Source organism: Capsicum annuum, chromosome 10, assembly GCF_002878395.1.
Source record: "Capsicum annuum cultivar UCD-10X-F1 chromosome 10, UCD10Xv1.1, whole genome shotgun sequence".
Classification (NCBI taxonomy): domain Eukaryota; kingdom Viridiplantae; phylum Streptophyta; class Magnoliopsida; order Solanales; family Solanaceae; genus Capsicum; species Capsicum annuum.
In genome coordinates, this window is record NC_061120.1 from 73,558,412 (window position 1) to 73,574,611 (window position 16,200).

General features: G+C 36.3%; 1 pseudogene; it reads right to left on the reverse strand.

Annotated features, from left to right (window-relative positions):
- The window catches only part of LOC107844254, a 70,815-nt pseudogene that overhangs the window by 42,463 nt on the left and 12,152 nt on the right, over positions 1-16,200 (reverse strand).

The following is a 16,200-nucleotide window of genomic DNA, read 5'->3' on the forward strand; positions in this document are numbered from 1 at the left end:
TGGATGATGCCCACTGAGGGATACAACATTCTGGGCGATGACCAGGCTATTTTGATAGCAAGCTTGGTGCAGCAGTTTTCCTTAAACTTTGAGGAAATCATTACCGATGAGATGAAGATCAGGATATCGAGGACCGACACTGCTTATCCTTTTTCTTATCTTATTATAGAGCTATGTAGAGCTGCTGAGGTGCCAAAGATTGCATGAGTTGATGAAGACGTTCGTGCCCGGAAGACTTATAACCTCATATGGTTTGATGAGATTCAGCCAGGGCTTAGACTTGACAAGGCGGCAGATATAGCAGTAGACTATCCAGTTTCAGATGCCAGTGCAGCACCTCATGTGGAATTGCAGGATTCTTCAGCATAGGTAGCTTCAGTTCCTGAGACTAAAGACAGTCCTTCAGTTCCTACAATAGCAACATGACTTACATTTCAGCCGATTGATATCAGAAAGGTGGCTAAACAAGCCAAGTGGTGAGAGGCACAACTACATGCTTTCACCAAACAGTTTGCTGCTACTGTGGACAAAAGAATCAAGGCTGCACTTAAGCCTTTTGTTACATTGCCTGGGCAGGTTGCAAAATTAGAGAACAGATTTGATGCCCGGGTAAAAAAGATGACTGGTGCTGAGCTTGCTACATTCAGGGCGGCATTGGAAAAAGTAAAAACAGATGTTGGGGTGCTGCAAAAACACCAAATTCAGATGCTAACAGGTCTGTCCTTGCCTGAATCTAAAGAAGAAATTCCCATCTTAACCTCACCACAGATTACAACAACAACAACAACAACAAACCCAGTGTATTCCCACCTAGTGGGGTCTGGGGAGGGGGGGGTAAGATGTACACAGTCCATACCTCTACCTCTGATGAAGTAGAAAGGCTGTTTTCGATAGACCCCCGGCTCAAGGCACGAGATACCACACAAACACATAGTAAAGCACAGAAGCAGATTACATAACATAAATACGGCACCCATAAGTAATATAAAACAGAGGAAAACAGAGGAAAATCACACAGATTTGTAATAAAACATGGAACACGGAACACGGAATCATAACAGGAATAACACCCCCACCAAGTAGTTCCCTACACTAGCGACCCAAACTGGCCCTAATCCTCTGCCAAAATTCGCGCCTCCAGACCTTCCTATCTAGGGTCATGTCCTCGGTGAGCTGTAATTATTCCATGTCCCGCCTAATCACCTCACCCCAGTACTTCTTCGGCCTACCCCTACCCCGCCTAAAACCATCCAACGCTAGCCTCTCACACCTACGGACCGGGGCATCCATGGCCCTCCTCTTCACGTGTCCGAACCATCTCAATCTTGCTTCCCGTATCTTGCACTCAACTGAAGTCACACCAACCTTCTCCCGGATAGTCTCATTCCAAACTCTATCCCCTCTAGTCAGTCCACACATCCAGCGCAACATCCGCATTTCTGCCACCTTCATTTTTTGGATGTGGGAGTTCTTAACTGGCCAACACTCCGTTCCATAAAACAAGGCTGGACGGACTACCAGCCTGTAGAATTTGCCTTTAAGCTTGGGCGGCACCTTCTTATCACACAGCACCCCTGACGCGAGTTTCCACTTCATCCATCCCACCCCAATACGGTGTGAGACATCCTCGTCAATCTCACCGTTACTCTGGATCACGGATCCAAGATACTTGAACTTATCCCTCTTACATACCTCCTGTGCTTCCAGCTTCACTACTACCTCATTCTCCCGCCTCACGTCATTGAACTTGCATTCCACATACTCCGTCTTGCTTCTGCTCACCCTGAACCCTTTAGACTCAAGAGTTTGCCTCCACACCTCTAATTTGTCATTCACACCCCCTCGAGTCTTATCTATCAGAACTACATCGTCTGCAAAAAGCATACACCATGGCACCTCCCCTTGAATGCACCGCGTCAACACATCCATCACCAACGCAAACAAAAAGGAACTAAGAGTAGATCCCTGATGCAATCCTGTCAGGACAGGGAAATGCTCTGAGTCTCCTTCCACCGTCCTCACCTGGGTTTTCGCCCCATCATATATATCCTTAATTACTCTGGTATATGCCAGCAGTACTCCACTCACCTCCAAGCATCTCCAAAGCACCTCCCTGGGGACTTTGTCGTAAGCCTTCTTCAGGTCGATAAACACCATGTGCAGATCCTTCTTCCTCTCCCTATATTGCTCTACCAACCTCCGCACCAAGTGGATTGCCTCCGTCGTCGAGCGGCCGGGCATAAATCTAAACTGGTTTTCCGAAATAGACACTATCCATGAGAAACAAAGGAGAGTGAAAAAGAAGGCCAAGAAGAAGGCCAAAAAGGAGGAGTTGAAGAAGGCAAGATTGGAGTCCCTAGTTGATACAGAGAAATGGGAGACAACCATCCAAGCTAGGGCTATAGGTGCTTTATCTAGCCAGGCTCTCACCACTGCTAGGCTAGATGCTCTTGATGGGGAAAAGACAACAGATGATGCAATAGTAGGGTCGGAGACCCAGGATCCACGTGCTTGACTGTCTTCAGGTATACCCTCACCCTTAGTGTATTTTATTTTTGAATTTTAAGTTGAGGGTGTAGGGTAGATTATTGTTGTAACATATTCTATAGATAACTAGGAGTAGTACAAGTACTTGAGGTAGTTAGCTTATGTTGTGATTTTTGAGTACCTCTCCACTGGTATAATCTATTGTGTACTGTCTACATTGCATCCATTGTGACCACGGTGTATCTTTTTGTGGAATTAGTATGGAAACCGAATGACCTACGTTAAACAAGTACACAAAATGGATAAGTAATGATATGCGAGATACTTATGTACCATGTGTACGGTCTTACTCAGTTTCTGTTGTGCGTTGAATCTAGAACTTGCCCTGCTAGTGTTTCCATGGTCATAGGATAGGCATTAGGAGAGGATCATAGGCCGTTTTTGTATTTTAACTTATTTTAGACTAAATGACCTTCCTAATGTGAACAATATCTCTTGATCCCTTCTTGAGCCTAAATGGCTTAATTTTTTCTTTAACACCTCTCACCTTCCTGTTTACATCATAATGAACCTGTCTTGGCCCTGGTCCTCCTTGTACACTATGCACCTTGACTTAGGAAAACAACCTAAGTTGATGGTGGCTATTATAGGGGTTCGTGATGCAAAAAGCGTATGAAGAGAGGTAGAATAAGGAAAATGAATAAAAAAAGGTGGGGTGCGGTGAAAAAGAAATTAAAAAGGAGAAAATTGTGTGAAAGATGATAAAAAGATAATCTGATAATTGAAAAAGGCCGCATCCATCTTGAGCATGCATAATCAATAAAAGAGAGAATAAAAGAATGTTAAGAGTTGAAACCCTGAGAGTTAAAGTATTGTCAAGGATGCATAGTCACTCTGAAACATCCATGAATATCATACCAGACCCGAGCCTACGTTAAAATCTTAAGAAAAGCCCTATAGTGATCCTAACTTACCAGTCTGAAGACTTGGGTACCGACTATAAGGGCAAGCCTATGGCATTTGATGCGCAATGTTGGAACTTTGTTTTGAGAATGATTCTTGTGATTATCCCTGTGTTTATGTATGTAAATTCTGACATCAGTGAAAAAGGGATTTCTTTGTTCTGAGGGTACACTAGGTATGTTGCTAATTATTGCCTTGTTTGGATAGTGTTATTATGGTATGTGCTGGGTTGTTATTGCTAAAATTTTTGCCATATCTTGATCCTCGTGAGTTACATGAGTATTTTCAATAATAGACACGGTTGCTCTTAATTTGACTAACCTTGGAGATGGTGCATATATTCTGAACTGGTATGAGTAGTTTAGCTGCCAACTTGCACTTTGTATACTCTTGGTTATATTCTGGTTGCTTGAGGACAAGCAATTGTTTAAGTTGAGGGTGTTGATGTGTGATCCTATGCTAACACATTTAAAGCTTTTAACTCTATATAATTGCAAAGTCTTGAGCAACTTTAGCCATTTTTGATTAGTTTACTTTGATTTTGCAGTAAAAGTAGAGAAGAAGGGGAACCACAAATAAAGGAAGAAAAAAGCATGAAATCGGAAGCAAATAAAGAACAAAAGGTTGCTGACGACATCCATGACACGCCGTCAGCCTGGTGATAGGCTGTCAAGGATGCCGTCAACCTTAAATAGAAGATGGAAGTTGTAGGAAGTTTTGTGATGACATTCATGACACTCCATCAAGATGATGATAAGGTGTCATCATCTTCGTCAATCTTAGGTAGTAGAAGCTAAACTTAAGAAGAAGCTAACAACGTCTGTGATAGGCCGTCAAACTCCTGATAGGTCGTAACGGGCGCCATCGTCTATTCCGAGGGAAAATCTAAAACTTTAATTTTATTTCTTTATTTGAGGTTTAACTATTTAAAGCCTTGTTTGATGGTTTTCTATTATCGATTGACATATCCCACAAGATAGAAGATACGATTTCTCTCTCTAAGACCAATATTTTGGAGCTTTGCCTTGTGATTCAATTCAAAGTATACTTTTATTTTTATTCATCATTGTAAGTTAATCCTTTCAGTTATGAATTGAATTTGCATACTTGTTTCTTGCATCATGAGTGGATAAACACCTGTAACTTGGATCATGGGATCTAGGGTTAGGTCATGATAAGGTGTTAAATACTCAAGATTTAATAGGTGTTAGGATTTCTTGGTAATTCTGAGATTATAATTTACGTCTGTTGGTTGTAAACAGTAGACGTACCTACTTTGGTTTGCTTGAGAAAGAAATCATAAATAGTTGGAAGTGAATTATTAATAGGGACTCAAAAAGGCTTTGTTTAATAATCAGCACTATAACAAGGTTAATTAACCTGAGATAAAATCTGGACAGTGCATAGCAATTCCCTAAGTCTGAAAGGATTAGGAAATTAGACACTTGAATAGGTCGAAAGATATTTGAGCATATCATCGATAAAGATAGCTTGTGATCCTATCCACCCTGAGAGTCTTGAGTAAATTTTAGCATCTGTCATGTACCGTAAGCCCTAGTGAACATAATCCAGGTTATTTCATAAAATCTTGGTTACAAACCTCAAATTCAAAGTGACAATCAATTATCTGCAAAACTTAAACCCCATTTCAGGAAACAGTAAACTACCAGTGAATTAAATCATAACCAACTTGAGCTCACACCTTATTCCCTGTGGGATTTAACCCCAACCTAGTTGGGTTTTATACTGGCAACAATCGCTTACACCCATTCAAGAGTGTAATTGGAGCGCTATCAATACCCAGTTGTTGCAGTAGATTACACATCTACTGCGTAGATTCTTCTTCATGGAGTATATTGGAAGGCTAGGTTAGAAAAATTAAACTTACATTGTCCTCGTACCACACACCCATATTTGTCATATTCGTGAAGTCTTTGGCGGCAAATGAATGCATAGTGTATTTTTTTGAACCTTTTTCCTTCCATTCATAATTTCTTGCAGTTCCTTCTTCTTCTTCTTCTTTCTAAGTGCCGTGAATATGTCCACCTTTTTTAGCAGCCTCTAAACTTAAACAACTCTTAGAGAGGGAGGAGTTATAGTTTTTGTTGTTTTCAGAATATAGAGAATTTATCTATTTTTTCTTCTCTACCTCCTAACCGCCACTATAGAAGTGCATGACTCTCTCACCTCGTTGGATGGTACAGCCCCGCTCCTGGATTTCAAATGCTCGACAACTTCAACAATAGCCTATAGATTTTTAAGAAGTTTATCCTCTTTGTCCTTGAACACTTTGCATTTGCAATAAGAACATAAGGGTGAGGAGGGGTGAGACAACCATTATAAGGGTGGGAGGGACCCGTGTAGGTGTGAGAGGGACCTATGTAAGGGGTTTTTTCAAAAGTATTTATTTTTTGTTGATCACCAACATGATCATAATCATGACTAGCAGCAGTAGCAGCATCAGGATGGCTTCTACCATTATAAATAACTCCACCAGCAACACCCCCATAAGAAGCACCCGAATCTATTGCAGTTTGAGGTTGGTCGTGAAGAGCTTGAACCTTAGGCTGACCTTGCCTAACTACTCTTCTTGTGGATGTGGCTCTAACCAAATCCTTCTTTATTAACTTCACTGTTGGGTCTTCTTTTGTATCAGCAAGACCCAGAGTAAGAAAAGAAGTCATCCCAAGCTCATCAACGGTAGGCACGATCCGAGGATGCACAACCTATAAAAAAATAGGAGATATTTAAATTATATAATAATAATTTGGAGTCAGTTGGGTTACATGGATGTTAACATAGCCAACTTATGCAACAGACAATCTATCTGCCGTAATAGCTGATCTGTATGTCACAACTGATTGACAATATATTGCATCAGATTACACATTTGTCGTATAATTTACATCAGATAGGTAATCTATTGAGTCGGGTTCAGGGAACCAGCGCAATGAATGGTTAATCTATATTAAAATATGGTTCATCTGTCGTAATAAATTACCCATCTGTTGCATAAGTTGCTGTTGATGGGTAATCTGTTGCAACAGACGACCCATCTGTCGCAACAGATGGAACATCTATTTCAATATCTTTCTTTGAGGCAAATTATTTTTGTTAAAATAAGACATACTACATCATCCATAGGGTTAAATAGATCAACCTCTTACTCCTTAATATTTTTTTTGCTGCCCTTTGCAGCCGCCAACCACCTAAGGATCCTTGGATGAGAAACCTAATCTGGGTAATCCTTGATCTGCTTTTGGAGGGGACAAATGGCTTCACATACCCAAGCCTAAAAAATGTAAATAGGAAGTAAGAAAAAAAGTTCATAATAAGTATATTCATTATAAATTATTGGATGAGTAAAAATAGTGATCAATTTTACCATGAAAGCCCAGGGAGAGCCGTATAATGTGATCATCTTTGGGGATAGCTTTGTCAGTAAATATTCGATAGTCAAGTAGTAACTGTCATATCCCTAGGGATAGTCGTTAAATTTGTCAACATCATCAGCAAGCACCAACAAATCATCTTTTATGACTTTCCTGATGTCTCTTGTCAATAAAACGGAATAGATAAACCAAACTAAGCATAATTTCTCCCTGCAGTGCTTTGGTATGTCTTTATCCTCGAGATCTGCCATCAAATATTTCGCTTTGTAGATACTACATTCAACAATGCCCAACAACCCATCTTTTTTCCCTTGCATTTATTGGACCCTTTGTGGGGTATTTCCTTGATGAGAGGTTCTTCTGGACGATCATATTTCAAGCCCATCACTATGGAAAACTCTTTCAACCCAAAACAAACCATCACACCATAGTAGTTTATCCTAAGGACTGCACTCTCCATTTCAGAGTGATTGATCGACGGCCCGAGTTGGGATAAACGCAATACCAATGCTATGCAATTGCAATGACTCGATTGAAATTATTGTTGACCCTATGAGCTCATTCATTCATCCCTAGTTCCACCTAAATCAATTTAGGTAATATTAATTCTAACATTAAATTAATGAGAGCTCATTTCAATTCAGAGTGATCGATCGATGACCCGAGTCAGGATGAACACAATACCAATGCCATGCAGTTGCAAAGACTCAATTGAAGTTGTAGTTGACCCTATGATCTCATTCATTCATCCCTGGATCCACATAAATCAATTTAGGTAATATTAATCCTAAAATTAAGTTAATAAGAGCTCATTTCAACTCAGAGTGATCGATCGATGACCTGGGTTGGGATGAACACAATACCAACGTATGCAATTGCTAAGACTCAATTGAAGTTTTAGTTGACTCTATGAGCTCATTCATTCATCCTAGTTCCACCTAAATCAGTTTAGTTAATATTAATCCTCACATTAAGTTAATGAGAGCTCATTTCAACCCAGAGTGATTTTTAAAAAACCCGAGTCGGGATGAACGCAGTACCAATGCCATGCAATTGCAAAGACTCAATTAAAGTTGTTCTTGACCCTATGAGCTCATTCATTCATACCTAGTTCCACCTAAATCATTTTAGGTAATATTAATCCTAACATTAAGTTAATGAGAGCTTATTTCAACTCAGAGTGATCGATCGACGACCTAAATCGGGATGAACGCAATACCAACGCTATGCAATTGCAAAGATTCAATGAAAGTTGTAGTTGAACCTATAAGCTTATTCGTTCATCCCTAGTTCCACCTATATCAATTTAGGTAATACTAATCCTAATATTAAGTTAATGAGAGCTCATTTCAAATCAGAGTGATCGATCGACAACCCAGGTTGGGATGAATACAATACCAACGTCATTCAATTACAAAAACTCAATTGAAGTTGTTGTTAACCCTATGATCTCATTAATTTATGCCTAGTTCCACCTAAATCAATTTAGGTAATATTAATCCTAACATTAATTTAATGAGAGCTCATTTCAACATAAAGTGATCGATCAACAACCTGGGTCGGGTTGAATATAAAAACCAATGACATATAATTTCAAAGACTCAATTGAAGTTGTTGTTGACCCTATGAGATCATTCATTCATCCTTAGTTACATCTAAATAAATTTAGGTAATATTAATGCTAATATTAAGTTAATGAGAGCTCATTTCAACATAGAGGGATCGATTGATGACCTGGATTGGGATGAACGTAATACCAATGCCTTGAAATTACAAAGACTCAATTGAAGTTATTTTTGACCCTATGAGGTTATTCATTCATCCTTATTTTCATCTAAATCAATTTAGGTACTATTAATCCTAACATTAAGTTAATGAGAGCTCATTTCAACTCAAATTGATCGATCAATGACCCAGGTCGGGATGAACGTAATACCAATGCCATGTAATTGCAAAAACTCAATTGAAGTTGTAGTTGAACCTATGAGCTTATTCATTCATCCCTAGTTGCACCTAAATCAAATGCAATGAAATCTGTTGGAATAAACAGCTAAGCTGGTGGAAATTTCTAACCGATATTCACATCTGTTGCAACAAATGACATAACTGATTTAATTATCAAATAGACATTTAAATCTGTTGTGATAGATGGCTGAGCAGTTGGAAATTTTCTAACAAATATTGGTATCTATTGTAATAGATGATATATATGATTTATTATCAAATGGACTTTTGCATCAGTCGTCACAGATGACTGAGCTGTTGGAATATTTAAATAGATATTGATATCTATGGTAATAGTTGGCATATTTAATTATCAAATAGAAAGGAATTTTTAAACAGATATTTGTACCTGTTGTAACAAATGACTATGTTGTTGGGATTTTTAAATAGATATTGCTATTTGTTGCAACAGATGATATATCTATTAGAAAATCTTTTTTTTCTTGCAATTTTAAAGCAAACTTCTGTCCAAGTAGATAAAGTAGTAAGTCTACAGAATACGGTAAAAAATAAAGATTTTCTTTTTCTTGGATAACTCAAAAATGTGTTCATTGAGTAGTCTTATCTTGTCTTTTTAATTTCACTAGTCTTCCTCATGCCCCTCAAATTATTAATAATTATTAATTATATTAATTAATGAATATTAAAACCCATGTCTACACACATGATACATCTAGAATTATCTCATCTCTCCTCAGCTTCAACCCTAAATTTATTTTATTCATCTCTCATTTTTTCTTCTTCTCTTAGCTTAGGGTTATCACAACCTTTTTTCTCTGTTATATCTTTTCTATTCTCTTTATCCTTTTGGATCTAAACTGATTCATATCTTTCCTCAACTAAAATTGTTGTTTTAATCCCCTTTTAACGTTAAGGTATGGTTCACTATTGTTCTTTCATTCTTGTCTTCTTCTTAGCAAGTTATTTATATTGATTTTTTATTTAATTACTATTTACCCATATTATATTTATATATAAAATTTAAAGGAACTTTTTAGTGTTGAATAAACAAACCAAGAATTTTTATTACAATATGCGAAAAAAGTATTTTGTTGGGAGAAGTTTAAAAGCCTTGTTGGAAGTGTCATTCTTTTTGTATGTATTTTGTTTGTTTATTTATTGTTTATGTTGTTATGATGATGTTGGTGGGTTTGGCGTTGTCGGAAGTTATGGTGTTGTGTTGTTGATGGTGTTGGAACAAAGGATGTTGCTTTTTATTGTTGATGATGTTGGAACAAATATTGTTGTTTCTTTGTTGTTGATGTTTTTAATTTGTTGTTTCTTTGTAGTTTATGTTGATGCTGATGTTGCAATAGACGGAGAAACTGTTGGAATAAATCAAACCACCAACAAGGCTGGTTTGATGTATTCCAACAGTCTCCAAATCTGTTGTAACAGAATCCACATCTATTGCAACGGACTCCACATCTAATGCAACAGACTCTACATCTGTTGACCAGATGAACAATATTCTTTCTGTAACATCAATTTTTTTCCTCTTCTTTGTAGATATAAGGAACAGACAGTTGATTAAATTTTGTCCGACCATTATAAGAAGCTGTAGTAGAGATAGGTTCGGAGGAATAAGTTTTATGTAGATGGAACCACTTCATATGTAGGATGTATGTATTATTGATAATGTTATCGTAAAAACACACATAGAGTATGCTGGTTTTGTGAATGCTATTTTTACCGATTAGTAATAGATAATTCAAACAAGATATCTATAATTTTACAGTTAAGTTTGGTAGGTCTGAATTGATACGGCTGAGGGGCCATGAATATGGTTTTGATACCCTGTTAAGATTTAATGTTGGTTATTGCTTATGTTTATTTTTCAAGCATTGTGAAGGGATCTAGTTTTGGTGTCATTGAAAAGAGATTTAATAGCGATTGCACTAACTTTTAAGGTGCATTAGACTCTGAGAAGGCCTTTAAAGCCTAGCACTGTATCTAAAAAAATGGAAAACAAATATAGTTATTACCCTAGCCCAAATTTATATGGTTGGGTTGCTTGGGGTAATGATTATACGCCAGTAGGTGCAGTAGGAGAATGCCTTCGAGGGAAAATGGGTTGTTGATGAAAGACTATATCATTTGAGAGCTAATTAAAGAGGATACATAGTGTAGAAAGTAACTTCTAGTGAATTTGGCCGATGAAATTATCTTAAAACATGAGAAATATGTATCAAGTGCAAATATGAAAGTGTATCCGGTAATGAAATATCCGTCTATTGTCTCTCTGAAAGAAAACTAATGCAGATGGTCACTTTATTAGGGAGTTGCGACTAGGTAGCATGGTCGGGATTATCACCTAGATAGAAAATAGCAGAAGACCAAGAAAGGCACCTTGAGGGCATCAAGGGTTGAAATGTTGTACAGTAAGTCTAGAAAAATTCCACCATCAACAACTACAGTTAAAGTAAGGAGTCTAAGCGAAGCCGACAATTTCTAAATTTTAAATTGCATCCCATGCGTTCTTGTTTGTGGTTCTGATTAGGTCCACTATTGTTGACCTGATCGAAACTACAAACGTGATTGAAAGGTAAATTGAGTATCATCTCTTCGATAACAATATGGTTATAATTGATTGTGTCTTATAGCCTTAGCATGCTTTCAACAGTTCTTGGGGAAGATCAGAAACTTGCTCTAGTTTGTGAATTTCGATAATTTTCAAGCTTGCCTCCAGCTTGTTGATTATGTATTCAAGCTGGTCATTGCTATCTTTGAAATTGGTCAAGATTTACCAATTTCTTGTGAGCTCAATCAGGAATACCACCTTTAATGTTGTGGCATTTTAGAAGGCCTTCAGAACACTTTTTTCTGAATCCTTAAAGGATACACAGAGGGTCGTTGTGTTTGTTTTAGGTCAAAATGTGTTGAGGCACACTAAAAATGTGGTCCTAGCAGTTGAACAACATACTTTCATCGAGTGTTTCTCAATGCAGCTTGCTCAACCAATTTGATAAATTAATAAGCAAAGAGTTACATAGCGTGTGATCTATACCAACTCTACCAAGCCTATCAATTGTTACGTAACTTCTCGCTCATTACTCTATCAAAAAAATTTGACAGAGCTAGTGCACAAATTAAATGAGCCAAATCTCTCAGCATTTTTGCTTATCGCTCTTCTCCAATTATAGATGACAAAATATCTACTATGTAAAAGTCTACACCGTCGCCAGAAATGCTTGCCAGGGTGCAACTCTTCAGATGGCATCATCAGTAATCTCTCAATATCAAGTGATGTTGAGAGATTCCTAGTCATACCTTCTCAAGATTTTTGCTACGGAAAGAATTTCTACTGATGACAAAATATTCACTATGCAAAAGTCTACATCGTCAGCAGAAATTCTTCGCGGAGCAAAAGTCTTCAGAAGGCATTATTAATAATCTCTCAATATCAACGAATTATTTTACGAAAGTATTCATAAGACATTAAAAAATAAGGAAGTTATCAGCAATGCATACATGCTGATTATCATCAACAACCTCACCAGATTTATTCCTCGTACAAAAGAAAAGGCAAAAATATTTTAATTTGCATTTGTATGTTATTTATTTAAAAAACCAAAAAAAGGTGAATTAAATGCTAGATTTTATTCATCTTTGTTTGGTTTGTTAAATAAATAACATACGAATGCAAATAAAAATATTTTTTCCTTTTCTTTTGTATGAGGAGTGAATCTGGTAAGCTTGTTGATGCTGAAATTATGTATTGTCATTGCTTAAAACTTTATTATTTTTGATTGTCTTCTGAAGACTTTCGTACAAAACTTCCTTGATGTTGAGAAATTACTAATAATGTCTTCTGAAGACTTTCTCTCTAGCTAGAATTTTCGCGACGGTGTAGACTTTCACATGCCAGATATCTTATTATCAACAGAAATTCTTGTCGTAGCGAACGTCTTGAGAAGGAATGACTACGAATCTCTCAATATCACTTGATATTGAGAGATTATTGATGATGCCATCTGAAGAATTATGCCCTGGCAAGCGTTTCTGGCGATGGTGTAGACTTTTGCATAGTAGATATCTTATCATATATAATTGGAGATAAGAGATCAATAGAAAGGCTGAGACATTTAGCTCATTTGATTTATGCACTAACTCTGTCAAATTCTTTCGATAGGGTAATGAGCCAGGAGTTACGTAGCGTTTGATAGGCTTGATAGAGTCGGTTTATATCACACGCTACAAAACTCCTTGCTTATTAATTTATCAAATTGGTTGAGAAAGCTGCATTGAACAACGCTCGATCAAAGTGTGTTGTTCAACTATTGGGATGCCATCTTCAGTGTGCATAAACACATTTTGACCTAAAATAAACAAACGACCCTCTATGTATCCTTTAAGGCTTCTGAAGAAAGTGTTTTGAAGGCCTTCTTTAATGCCACAACTTTGAAGGTAGTGTTCTTGATTGAGCTCAAAAGAGATTAGGAACTTTATACCAACTTTGAAGATGACAATGACCAGCTTGAATACAGAATCAGCAAGCTGGAGGCAAGGTTGAAAATTATCAAAATTCACAAACTAGAGCAAGTCTCTGATCTTCTCCAAGAAATGTTGAAATCATGCTAAGATTATAAAACACAATCAATTATAACCATATTGCTATCAAAGTGATGATACTCGATTTGTCTTTCAATCACGTTTGTGGTTCCGAATAGGTCGATTTCGATCAGGTCAATAGTAGTGGACCCAATCGGAACCACAAATAAGAAGGCATGGGATGCAATGTAAAATTCAAAAATTGCTGCCTTTGCTTAGATTCCTTACTTTAACTGCAGTTGCTATTGGCGGAAGTTTTCTATACTTACTGTACATCATTTCAACCCTCGATGCCCTCAAGTATGCTTTCTTCATCTTCTGTTATTTTTTATCTAGGTGATAATCCCGACCACGCTACCTAGTCGCAGCTCCCTAGCAAAGTGTCCATATGCATTATTTTTCTTTCAGAGAAACAAAAAATGAAGTTTCCCTACTAGATACACTTTCATATTTGCACTTGATTTAGATTTCTCATGTTTTAAGACAATTCCATTGGCCAGATTCGTTAGAAGTTACTTTCTACCCTATGTATCATCTTTAATTAGCTCCCAGATGATATTGTCTTTCATCAACTCCCCTTTCCCTCATAGGCATTCTCCTTCATCTCCTTCTAGAGTATAATTATCTTCTCGATCAACCCTTCCAGATAAATTTAGGTCAGGGGAATTTCTATTGGATTTCCATTCTTATTTGATGCAGTGCGAGGCTTCAAAGATATTCCCAGAGTCCAATGTACAGTTAAAGTTAAGTCCAATCGCTATTGGTTCTCTGTAATGACACCAAATACTGATCCTTTCTCAAAACTTGACATGCATAAATGCAAGAACCAACCGTCAGTAATTCTTAATAGGGTATCTGCACCATCTTCATGAGGCCCTCATCCTTATCAATTTGAACCCATTAAACTGAACTGTACAATGCAGGATCTTGTTTGAATGATCAGTGCCTAATGGGTTAAAAACTGCATTCACAAAAATATTGTACTTTGTGTGTGTTGTCCCGGTGACCTTATCAGCAATACTTCTTAACTCACACACATATGATAGTGGATCCATCTACACACACCTTATTCTTCCTAGCCCATCTATGGCTTAAATTGAATAAAAAGATGACTAGCAAGTTGCAACAGACACCACATTTGTTGGAAAAGCAAACTAATATATCCATCTGTTGCAACAGATTGTCAATATGTTGTAAGTTATCTGACAGATGGAATATATTTTTCAATAGATTACCCAACTGTTAGATTTATTTTAAAGCAATTTTATTTTCTTTCCAAAATACAATAAAAAGATAAAATGTTGTATTTAGATCGATTTTTTAATTTACATATTCGAAAAGTCACCAGTTTTATTTAATTAAGGTATATGAACAATCGTGGCTTTTTGTTTGACTAACCCCTTCTAATTCAATCATTTATAAATAGGTCTCTCCTTACTCGTTCATTCCACTACACTTACAAATATGGATGATCCAGATTTGCAGAAAAAGATTCATATCGAGTCCTTCCAGGAACTTCAATGGCAGTTTGATAAACACTAGAGGGATTTGGCCGACTTCAGAGCAAGGCTGAGGAGGGCCCTACTGCTGCCGGATAAAAATTGTTCTGTTGACAATACTAATAATATAATAATAATAATAATAATAATAGTAATAATAATTACGTTATGTTTTTTTTTTCTTTTAGCATATGTATGTATTTTCCTCTTTTGTATATCAGATCAAATCAAGTGATTCAAAAATCTATGTTTGGTGGTCGACTTTGAATTTTTAATTCTTATTTAGTATTTAATTATCATTCTTGCTTATTCCTTATTCTCAACATGTCGATAGAGGTTAATCTGATGCGACAAATCAATCATATATTGCAACAGATAGTTATTAATAAAAGAGAGTTATTGTTATTGAGAGGGTGAAAAGACATGACATGACTTTCCAATTATTTAATATGAAGAACAATTCATAAATAAATAATAAGAAAATAAATGATAAACATAATTTATAACTTTAACAGAACAATTATTTAATTTTAATAACTGATCGTGACTCTTTGACATATTTGTTTTTGAATCTATTTTTTTAATTTATATAATAAAATTTACCAAGTTTGGATTAAAGATATGCTGATCATTAAAAAAGATAGCTTATATGTGCAATAGATATATTATCTGATGCAACAGATTGTAGATTTATTGTAATAAATGGTATATCTGTTGCAACTCAAAAAATGGTTACTAAAAAGAACTTATCAAGTCACAACTTTCTACAGTAATTAAAAAGCCACCAGTATTAATAAATGGAGGTGAACAGTCACACTTTTTTGTTTTTAAATCTATTTTTTTAATTTATATAATAAAAAAGTCACCAAATTTGTATTAAAGATAAAGATATGATGATTATTAAAAAGATATATGTTGCAATAGATATATTATCTGTTGCAACGGATCATACATTTATTGTAATAAATTTTATATCTGTTGTCACAAATGGGTTATCTGATGCAACAAATATATAATCTGTTGCCACAACTCAAAAAAGGTTACTAAAAAGAATTTTATCATGTAACAACTTTCCAAAGCAATCAAAAAGTTACCAGTATTGATAAATGGAGGTGAACAGTCGCTCCTTTTTGCCTAACTTGTTCAAATTCAATCCTCTATAAATAGGTCCGTCTTTACTTGTTTATTCTAATAAACATATCTATTTATTTCTTGCTCTTGTATTTCAAATTACACCTTAAACTACTTTCTCTTCAAGAACTTGATTGTTTTTTCCTGTCTCTGGTAAGGTTTTTTTTCTTGCT